Raw genomic sequence first — 8535 nt, 5'->3', positions numbered from 1 at the left:
GTGTCAAATGTAATGGCATTATCTCAACTAAATTAACCGTACAATAAAAGGTTATAAGTATAATTATAGTTTATAATTGATGTTTTTTTTGTTTATAACTTCAATTTTGGAGTTTTTATTTTATACGTAGTACTACGTACCCTGGACCTGACATTAAGAAAGATTTAATTATAGCAAGGACTTTGAGAAAAAACATTTTGAAAAAACAGATTCAGTTATAGCACAAACTTTAGTTTATTTTATAGCTTGAGCTTCCAAAAAAGTTTCAATTATAATCCTAACTTTTGGGAAATTTGTTTAATTATAGTCAGCTATAACAACAATGTGAGTTTGCTTAGCTTCATTTGATTGATGCATGACAGCACAAAAATAAATTTTCAAAATTAAGGCTATACTTAGAGTTGTTTTCTCAGTATAGAGTATATAATAAATTGGGACTATTAAACAAAATAAATCAAAGTTAAAGCTATGAATCAGAAAAAAAGAAAAATAAAAACTAAAAGTACAGACTAAAATATATTTCAAAATTCTAAAATATAAAAATCTAAATCTAAAAAGTACAATTCAAGTTTTCGGTTCGTATCAATATTTGAATTTTGATTTGTCAGGTTCGTTACTTCATTTATGGAAAAGTTTTATTCAATTCATTTTAATTTAAAAAAAAAATCGATTTATTAGTTGTTAAATTTGGACAAAATATCGATCGAAAGTTAAATTTTCATCTCCTACGGCAGCCACATAATTAAATATTGTTGCGACCCACATGAAGAATATCCAAGCCAACCTTACTTATCCCATATTAATATCATTCAATCAAATGAGATATTGGTTACTCCTATTCTCTCATTCCCACTTTAAGGCGCTATTTGATATGGTGGAATGGAATGACATCTTACCTCCATTTCATTCATTTACTTGATAAATTTTTTTCTTATCAATCACCATTCCATTCCATGTGAGAATAGTTATTTCATCCATTTAGCTAAAGAATGGACATTGCATTCCATTTCATTTTCCTTTCGTTTTATTTTAAATTTTAATAAAATTATATAAATATTATTTAATACTCCATCCGTCGGATTAAAAATGAAACGTTTTCCTTTTTAGTTTATATTATTAAACAGGAAATGTTTCTTAAAATAGAAACATCTCTATCTCTACTTTTTCATCTCTCTTACTTCATTAACTCACAAAACAACACTGCATAAAAACTCCCGTCGATTCCTAAATATTGCATATTTAACTATGTATCCAATTTTGGGTGTAATAATGTCGCCGGTTTCGAAAACTTCCTTTTTTGTGAGGCCTGAGTAGGGCCTGACCGATTGAAAATATGGACACTGAACAGTGGTACTCCATTAGGCAAGAATTGGGCCAATTCATGGAAAGCGAAATGATCCAGCTGTATTTGGCAAGAATTAAATCACATGCTTTATCTTTTCAGAATTCATGGAGGACAAACAGTACCCCCATCGTCTTTTATTAATTACTTCTTTCGTTTCTTTTTGAAAATTTGTCACTTATTTCTATTTTTATGTTTCGGTGAGTTTTTCTCCTTTCACATTTACCACTAATACAATCTCACTCACACCTTATTAAGTAGGATAACATGTCATTAACTTTTTCAACTCACTTTCTATTACATTACTTAAAATCTGTGACCAGTCAAATGGTGACAAATTATAAGGTACAGGATGAGTAATACTCTATCCGTACATATTAATATAATCCATATTTATTTTTATCCTAACAGGATGATTCATTACTAAATTAGAAATATATTTATTTTTAGAGTGAACTACAAAAATGGCCTCTACGTATAACAAGTCGAACGCTAGAGGTACCCATGTTTAAAAAAAACGCATTATAAGCCTCTGCGTATCGGTAAAATATCATTTCAGACCCTTTTTTCACTATTTTGAGTCTTTTATACCCTTTTCCTCTCACTTTTAACTTAGATGAAATACCAAGGATGTTTTAGTCTTTCTCATTTTTATTATGTACTATGTTTATTTTATATTAAAATATTAATTTCATTTAATCCATAAATATTGTAAATTTAATTAGATTGATAAATTAAAAATAATAATTATTATTTTAAACTAGACTAAAAATATAAATCATTCTTATAATAATTATCGAAAAGAAGTAAAATATTTTAGTTAAACTAAAATAAATCCTAATTTCTCAATTATGTTAATATTAAAATTAAATAGAAGATGTTTAATTAAAATATTAAACATAAATCCTAATATTTCGACAATCCATCTTCTATTTAGTTTAACTAAAATAAAAACATAAATCATTCTTATGATTACTATTGATAAGTATTTTAATTTATCAATCTAATTAAATTTACAATATTTATGGATTAATGAAAATAATATTTTAATATAAAATAAAAAATACATAGTAATAAAAATGAGAAAGACTAAAACATCCTTGGTATTTCATTTATATTAAAAGTGAGGGGAAATGGGTATAAAGGTCTCAAAATAGTGAAAAGAGGTCGGAAATGATATTATACCCATACGTAGAGGCTTACAATGCATTTTTTTAAACATGGATACCTCTAGCGTTCAACTTGTCATACGTAGAGGCCAATTTTGTAGTTCACTCTTATTTTTATTTTATTCTTTCTCTTATTTTATTATCTCCACTCAATACACAAAATTAATTTGTACAAAATCATGTGCCGTTCAAAGAATGAGTCGTTTTCCTTTGAATGAAGGGAGCATTACTTATTTCCTTTTCCATTCGTCTCTAATTAATTAACACCTTTACATTCCACTACTCTTGATAATGGATCTCACATTCCACTAACTCATCTCATTTAAATTTTGTAATAAAATGAATACGTTTTAATAAAAAAAGTTAAGTAAGAGAGAATGAGAAAAAATAGGTAAAATAAGAAAGATAGAGTGGAAAAGTGGGTAAAGTATAGGGAATATGAGAAAAAGTGGATAAGCTATGAGAGATAAGCTTTTTAAAATTAAAATTATTAATTTATGTATTCTTTTTCATCCAATAGCTATATACATAGAAACAAAATTATGCAACCAACTCACACAAAACTCTTTCATAATAAATACATAAATTAATAATTTTAATTAAAAATAATTTATCAGTATTTAGAAATCTATTTAAACTTAATTTTATAAAATTAAAACTAATATTGAAATAAAATAAAAAAAAAAACAAAGTGAAGGATGACAAAGGGAAGAAAAAAATAATTTTGAAATGACATCAGATTTAGTATATCATTGAAATAATATCATATTGAAACAGTTAAAATGTGAAAAGACGAAATTGTCCAAATGCTCAAAAGGGCATTTTCGGTTCAAAAATAGCCAAAAGGACCGATTTCGAAATAAACTCTTAGTCCAGGGATATCTGACGATATTTTTAAAGTCCAGGGACAATAGGCAAGATAAATCTATATTCTAGGGACTATTTTTGTAGTCCACTCTAACTAAAATCGGTCTTTGTGATGATAGAGAAAAAGTGTTTTGCATCAAAGTCGTGTTGGAATTTGACGATGAATTTGAATAAATTCATATATTAAGTTACTCCCTCTATCCCAGTAGAAATGAAACGTTTTTCTTATTGGTCTGTCCCATTAAAAATGAAACGTTTCTAAAAATGGAAATAATACTCTCTCTACTTTTTCTTCTCTCTTACTTTACTCTTTCCTCATTAACTCACAAAATAATACTACATAAAATCTTGTATCGAAAAGCAAATGTTGGATATTATTTAATGGGACGGAGGGAGTATTAAATATTACGCGCCGGATTTGGGGTATATTAATCCATGGACCATGGTAACACCATTTATTAATCCCCTTGTATTTCATTAAAAATTCCTTGGAAACACCATTTTAATCATTATTTAGATACATACAAGTGAGTCAGAAATTCATACTGCACAGTCACCCCAAGTAGAATACAGTAGTAATTTTATTTACAGAATAATATCAAATTTTGTCTATTTACCAATTAAATCCTCGTTAATTCGCACCATATGACATCAAACACACTAAAAAAGTGTTTCTGTTCATTTTGCATTCGTTACAAAAGGAGATTTTTAGAGAGATTGAAGAAGCAGCTTTTTAAAAAATTAATCTGCATAATTAAGCCCAATTTGTTTTTTCCATCGCATGAGGTGGGCAAGCCCAAGGAAATAAAATGGGCTAATATAGAATCAATGTCCAGGCCCAGTTTGAAAAATGATTCCAACATATGAACGACTGAACAAGTTCCACGTGACCACCGTGCATTAGAAATCGAGTTTGATGATGAGGCACTTGCCTTAATTATGTTTTCTTCTTTGGGTTAATAGCCATTAAAAACATTTGTTAAATCGGTTTAATAGTTGTTCTCAGTTATCCCATCCATTAACAAAATAGTGACTATTAACGATATTCAAAATAACGTGTTTCATTAAAATATATATTTTTTTTATATTCCTTTATTCAAAGCAAGTACATTGCTTTATTTCCCTGATAGTACTATAAATTAATCAAATTCTCAACAAATTTTTTCGACATTAATATAACTATATCCACGAACTACGTTCCCATCACCGGAATACTTTGCTCATTTCTGAAAAAGTTCGATGGGCTAACTTTCGTCTTCATACGAACCAATCTCCTAAAATTATTCTTAAAATATTTAAGCCCCCAAACACTAGCTTGATCATAACTTGTATTCCCAGCTTCATTTTTTCTTCCGATGTCAAGATCCCTGTAGTTGTAGTAAGCAGCCCACGGATTCTGGGTGACGTGGCGCGCCATTTAGCCGTAGAGCCCCCTAATCCAACGAATACCGGCTTCCGAGTCATTGAGGTTAAACCACCCCACGGCGTAGTGGATCATGAATATATTCCCTCTCCGATGAGGAAACGTAGGTGTTCAGAACTCCCCCGTACGGACCGAACTGCAAGCTAGAACTCCCTGTTGAATGAAGATCGTTGACTCATTAATTCACAGCTCAAGACTTATCTAGACTTAGTCTTTGTTAGTTTTCAAAATTCCTAATGTTTAGCTATTTTCTGTTTTCGTAGTGGTCCTATTTCTTAGCTATATTCAGTTTAGCAGTTGCATTTTTCTTGTGTAGAGTGCCTATAAATAGCACCTCATTTCAATGGAATAAATAAGTCTTTTGAGTCATTCTTCTAATACACAAAGGCTACGTTTATTTCTTTCTTCTTGCTGTACTCTACTCTCTGTTTCCAACATTTGTGGCATCTAGAGCTGGGTTCAATTACGATGGCCAGCAACGGAAGTTCAATGAGTGCTACACAACCACTCATTCCAGTCTTCAAAGGAGAAGGCTATGAATACTGAGTATTCGGATGCAGACTCTACTGAGGTCTCAAGATCTATGGGACTTCGTGGAGCAGGGATATGCAGATCCCGACGAGGCGAACAGATTGCGGGAGAACAAGAAGAAAGACTCGAAGGCGTTGGCAATCATCCAGCAAGCGGTGCACGACAGCGTCTTCTCCAGAATTGCAACGGCGACCACTTCGAAGCAAGCTTGGTCAACTTTGCAGAAAGAATTCAAGGGAGATTCAAAAGTCATCGTCGTGAGATTGCAATCACTTCGACGTGACTTTGAAACGCTGATCATGAAGAATGGAGAATCTGTGGCTGATTTTTTGTCGAGGGCAATGGCAACAGTCAGTCAAATGCGATCTTGTGGAGATAAGATCACGGATCAGACCATCGTTGAGAAGGTGCTCAGAAGCTTGACTCCAAAGTTTGATCATGTTGTTGCTGCAATTGAAGAATCAAAGGACCTATCGGTTTTTTCATTTGAAGAACTAATGGGATCTCTTCAAGCTCATGAGTCAAGGATTAACCGATCGTTTGAAAAGTCTGATGAAAAAGCTTTTCAAGTGAAAGGTGAATTCTCCAATCGGAAGGAGTTCTCTACGGCAAGAGGACGAGGCCGAGGAGGTTTCCGAGGTCGCGGGCGTGGCCAAGGTCGAGATCGTGGCGGTCGATCTGATGCAAAGCAATATTTTGGTGGACAGCAAGGCGACAAGAGCCAAATTCAGTGTCATAATTGCGGTAAATATGGGCACGTGAAAGCAGATTGTTGGTCGAAGGAAAAACATGCAAATTGCGTCCAAGAAGAGGCGAATGATAGCAAGTTATTCATGGCGGTTGCAGACGCCGTGGATGTGCCGAATGATGTGTGGTTCGTGGATAGTGGTTGCTCGAATCACATGTGTTCCAACAAGGAGATGTTCAAAGAGCTCGATGAATCTCGCAAGATTCAAGTCAGGCTAGGTGATGACAAAGGCTACGTTTATTTCTTTCTTCTTGCTGTACTCTACTCTCTGTTTCCAACACTCCCGTCCTCTAAGAAAGCTCCATATCTCTCTGAGACCGCTCACTGGAATCGGAGTGCTCATGTAGTCCGATTTCACTTTGAAGTACCCGAGTCCGAACCCGCCCGCAGGCGTCCTGTCCAGCAACACGTCTAGGGTTTGGTCATAAACGTTAGCAAAGAAGAGAAGAGATTCCACCCAACTCATCTCCTTGCAATCATCTTCGGTCAATCCAGGGATGGAGCCAGGAAATTATAGTAGGAGGGGCAAAAATATTAACATATAAATATAAAAATATAATAATAAGAGAAAAAATTTGGGTGTTGGGAGAGGGCCTCTGTCATTGCGGCTGTATTCAAAAGGAACACAAATATTTTACTTGTTTTTTTTTAAAAATTCTGGGGCTTATATTTATAGTACTTATATTTTTATTTGGGTCTTAGGTCTCCCCTATTTTCTAGTGCAAGCGGTGTTTTTCGTAGGTGATCAGGGGCAAGTAAATCTTTATTTTATTAAACGAAGGGGGGCAAATTATGTGAATATGTCGGTATTAGATTATTTTAATGTATATGTGTGTGTATATATTGGAGATTGAGGTGGGGCATTTGCCCCATCTAAACATACATTAGATCTGTCCCTGGGTCAATCCGAGCTCGGGAAACTGCTCTTCCATTATAGGGAGGTCTCAGGCCCCACCGAGGTACATCGACGTGAATGAGGCGGCGACTGTTAGGTTTGCGGTGGCCGGAGAGTTGGTAGGGTTTAGGAATAGACTGAGGAGGAGATTCTCGTCGACTTTATCGGCGATGTGTTGCCATTTATCGACTAGCTCCGTCGCGTTTTCCTCCAACTTTCGTGTCACGTTGAAGACTGTGACGGTTTCTGTGATGGAGACTAGTGTAACAGTGAATTCTAGAATAATCCGAAGCTAGTCCCTCCGCCGCCTCTGATAGCCCAGAACAGATCCTCTCCCATGCTTTTTTTTGTTTAGGATTTGGCCATCTGCGTTGATGAGGGCTGCGCCGACGATGTGGTCACGGGCGATGGAGTATTTCCGTGATATCATGCTGTAGCCTCCGCCGCTGAAGTAGCCGCCGACTCCAACGGTTGGGCAGACGCCGGCGGGGAAAGCGAGGGTTTTGCTTGTCCGGGAGATGGTGTAGTAGAGCTGGCCGAGGGTTGCGCCGACCTCCACACGCGCGGTTTTCGCCTTCTCGTCGATTGTCATTGATCGGAAGTTTCTCATGTCGACGATGACGAAGGGGGCCGACGCAGAGGCGTAGGAGAGGCCTTCGTAGTCGACTTGAAAATAACTCATATTAACACACAAAATACATGCTGCATTTTATTCATTACAAACCATAATATCGTACATAAAACACAATGAACATAACTACAAACCAAACTAAAACTCACTATGCCATAATACACACATAAAATCCCAATCCCTTTATTCATCATACATGCAGAATTCTTATGCATTAATTACGGATATCAGTCGATATATATGCATGACTGAGATGTCTTTCGGTTTTTATTTAAGACTGGCATAGGTGGAATACTTTGTTCGTTTCTAAAGAAGTTGTTCGGATCAACTTTGGTCTTCACACGAACCAATCTCTCAAAATTATTGTTAAAATATCGAATCCCCCAAACACTAGCTTGTTCGTAGCTCGTTTCACCCTCGATATTATTCCTCCCAATATCAAGATCTCTGCAGTTGATGTAGGCAGCCCTAGGAGACTTTTTCACATAACTCTCCATATAATCATACAATCTCCTTAACCAATCAAGATGGGCCTCTGATTGGTTAAGATTAGCCCACTCCACATTATATTCAATCATGAAAATGGTGCCCCTCCGATGCAGAAATGGAGTTTCCGCCTCGGAGAAAGCATTGAACACCCCGCCGTAGGGGCTAAACTGCAGCTCCGAACGATCTTCTTTGATAAGGAAACTCCATATCCCTCTCAGCTAAACCCTAAACCCTAACCCTATATATACAGTAGCATATACATATACTCCCTCCGTCCCGGATAATTCGGGTCACTTTGACCGGGCATGGGTTTTAAGAATTGTAATGAAAAGTGGGTTGAAAAAGTTAGTAGAATGTGGGTCCTACATTTATATATTAGTTTTATAATAAGAGTGAACTGCCTAATTGGGCCCTAGACTTGTATGCTTTCACTTTTGCGG

At 35.2% G+C, this 8535-nt stretch overlaps 1 pseudogene; it reads right to left on the bottom strand.

Moving 5' to 3' along the window:
- Window positions 1-4570: 4570 nt before the first annotated feature.
- Window positions 4571-7657, bottom strand: LOC148923866 (berberine bridge enzyme-like 18 pseudogene; annotated as a pseudogene).
- Between the last annotated feature and the right edge of the window lie 878 nt (window positions 7658-8535).

This window comes from Salvia hispanica, chromosome 6, assembly GCF_029641045.1.
Source record: "Salvia hispanica isolate PSC_SH4W2 chromosome 6, Shi_PSC_v1, whole genome shotgun sequence".
NCBI classification, from domain to species: Eukaryota; Viridiplantae; Streptophyta; class Magnoliopsida; order Lamiales; family Lamiaceae; genus Salvia; species Salvia hispanica.
This window is presented reverse-complemented; position numbering and strand designations above follow the sequence as displayed.